This window comes from Aythya marila (assembly GCF_965140915.1).
Source record: "Aythya marila genome assembly, contig: HAP1_HAP1_SCAFFOLD_473, whole genome shotgun sequence".
Classification (NCBI taxonomy): Eukaryota; Metazoa; Chordata; class Aves; order Anseriformes; family Anatidae; genus Aythya; species Aythya marila.
In genome coordinates this window covers 20,001-22,751 of record NW_028137644.1, presented here as the reverse complement: position 1 = coordinate 22,751, position 2,751 = coordinate 20,001, and positions in this window count along the sequence as shown.

Genomic DNA, 2,751 nt, shown 5'->3' with positions numbered 1-2,751 from the left:
GGAGGACTGCAGGCTTTGGACCCAAGCAGGCTGCCCAGCGCAAGACTTGGCCATCCCCAGCAGGCTTGCCCTCCCACGCAGCACTTGCCATGCCCACCACGCTTCCACACCGCCTCTTTTCCCTGGCATTTCCCATGCCAGGACCAGCTTTCATCCTCATGGTCATTTCCCATCCTGACAAGTTCACATGAGAACAGATTCCCAGACAAAAGATTTCCCATCAACACGAAGCGTTTCTTCATCCAAAGAGATCTTGTCCCAAAGAATTTCCCTCTCTTGGATGACTTTTCCAAGTATTTCCTTCCTCAGCGAATGTTACCCACCCCTTTCAAGACTTCCCATCCCAATGTTTTCCCATCCCAGGAACGATTGCTCATCCCAATGCTTTTGCTTCCCAGTGCTTTCAAAGCCCGGGAACATTTCCCATCTCTCTCATTTCCTAGCCCAATGCCTTTCCACGCCAAGGAAACCTTCCCATCCCAGCAAGGATTTCTCGGCCCACTCAGCCTTCCCCATCCCAAGCATTTCCCAGCTTCACCATCCAACACACAGCTTGGCCAGCCCACAGCTCTAGAGAGGGATTTGGACGATGCTGATAGACACAAGGTCACGGGGATTTGCTGTGCTGATGATTGCTCTTTATTACAGATCAACACAGATCCCCAGTCCCAAGGGTGCTAGGATGAATCTGGCAAATATGTAGATACGAGGCTCTTCCATTTCTTACCGGGAAAGAAAGAGATCTGTGCGTTTCTCTCTCTCCACCTTAGGAAAAACATAGGAAGGGGAGAGTACTAATGAACAGGAGCATGCTCAGCTCAGCCACCACGGAGGAGGCTGCCCGCTCCTCAGCACCTCTAAGCAGCAGCACCTTCAAGTCTCCTCCTGCAGCAGCAGCACATCAGTGTCTCTTGTCCCACCAGCAGGACAGTGGCGTCTCCCATTGCACCATACCGACCTCCACGCCTCGAGTGCCAGCACCAGTCCTCAATGCTAGCTGGACGCTCAGGGCACTTGCGGCCACCCACCTTTGTGAGCTCCAAGGCTGACAGTGACTCTCTGCTGAGCTGCCACGGCTCTCGGGTGTCCCGGTGACAGAGCTTTCGGCGCTAAGCTGACTGCCAGGAGAAAAGGCTGCCGTGAAATGGCTGCTCCACAATGCCAGGAACAAGGTCTGCTGGGCTGGGGGTTCGCAGGGGAGCTCGGCCTTGGGCCTGGCAACTGCGCCTGGAAGCCAGGGACGGCCTTGGTGTGCAGCTGGACACCTGGGCCTGAGAAAGCAAGGTCTCTTTCCAGACACTTGGCACCATCGTCACCCAGTGGCTGTCTCAGGGGGACGAGAGAAATGCACAGCATCTCTTGCTGCCCTGCAGTGCTGCTGTCCTACGCCCTTGGGGGTCTCCGGGATAGAAAAAGGGATGGATTTTGACCCAAAACCCAGCTCCTTTCTATCAAAAGCATCACGTCCTCCCGTCTTTCTTGTATTTGGCTATGACTTTAGGAATCCCTGCAATCCCTGCAGCTGTGTCCCCTGCCAGCTTCTTGTGTGCCCCAAGCATCCTCGCTTGCAGGGCAGTAGAAGATGCAGAAAAGGCCTTGCCTTAGTGGAAGCACTGCCCTGCAGGAGCTCCAACATCCCTCTCAGCAGCACGCTGTAGCCCCCAGATGCCCCCGAAAGGGCACATTTCAGCTACTGGGAAGGAAATGAGCTCCCTCAAGGTGAGCTACCCGCTCAAGGCCCAGGTGTCTGTGAGGCAGTGTTGGCAAGGAGTCCTGTTGTGTGAGTCCGTTCTTTGTGGGTGCTCCGTCCCCACAAGGCTTGCTTTTCAAGGCCCAGGAGAGTCTTGTGGGCACTGGCATGGGGTCCCAGGCTGAGCCAGCTGCTGCCTGGCAATCAGGGAGGCTCGCTCGGTGTCTTGGCTTGGGTTTGCGTGGCCAGGCTGTGGGAGCGGGGGGCTGCAGGGGTGTCCTCTGTGAGGAGAATGCAGCAGCTGCCCCATGGGAGCTCAGGGCCGCTGCCAGGAGGCTCCTTCCAGGAGGGACCCACCCGCTGCTGCCCAGAACGCAGAGCAAAAGGATGATGTTTGCGCCTGGGGGAGAGCCCATCTAAGAAAGGGAACAAAAGCTGCTGCCCAGCAGCGTCTGGCTCAGGGAGGAGTGAGAAAGCTCTGTGCAGCCCCCAAGGTCCGTGCAGCAGGAGGCAGGAGGTGCTCCAGGCTCACAGCAGCAGGTCCCCTGCGGCCTATGCAGGGAGAGGCCCCTGGTGGAGCAGGCTGTCCCCCTGCAGCCCATGGGTCCCCCGTGGAGCAGATCTCCACGCTGCAGCCCCCCTGCGGGTGGAGGAGCCCCCGGTGGAACAGGTGGATCTGCCCTAGAGGAGGCTGCGACCTGTGGAGGACGCCCCAGAGGAGCAGGGTGTTCAAGGACAGGTTGGAGCTGGTGCTTAGGAACATGGTTTATTGGGTGACATTGGTAGTACAGTGAGGACTAGACCGGACAAATGTGAAGGTCTCCTCTAACAATTGTGATTCTATGATACCTCCAGCACGTCCTCCTCCACCACTTCCTCCTCATCATCCACGGCCTTTTTCTTGTCCACTGCCTCCTCCTCATTCACTGCCTCCTCCTTGTCTACCGCATCCTCCTCGTCCCCCGCCTGCTAATCCTATTTCTCATTTTCCTCCTCCTTCTCCTCCTTCCCTGCCTCTTGCACCTCCAACACCTCCTCCACCTCCACTGCCTCTTCCTCCT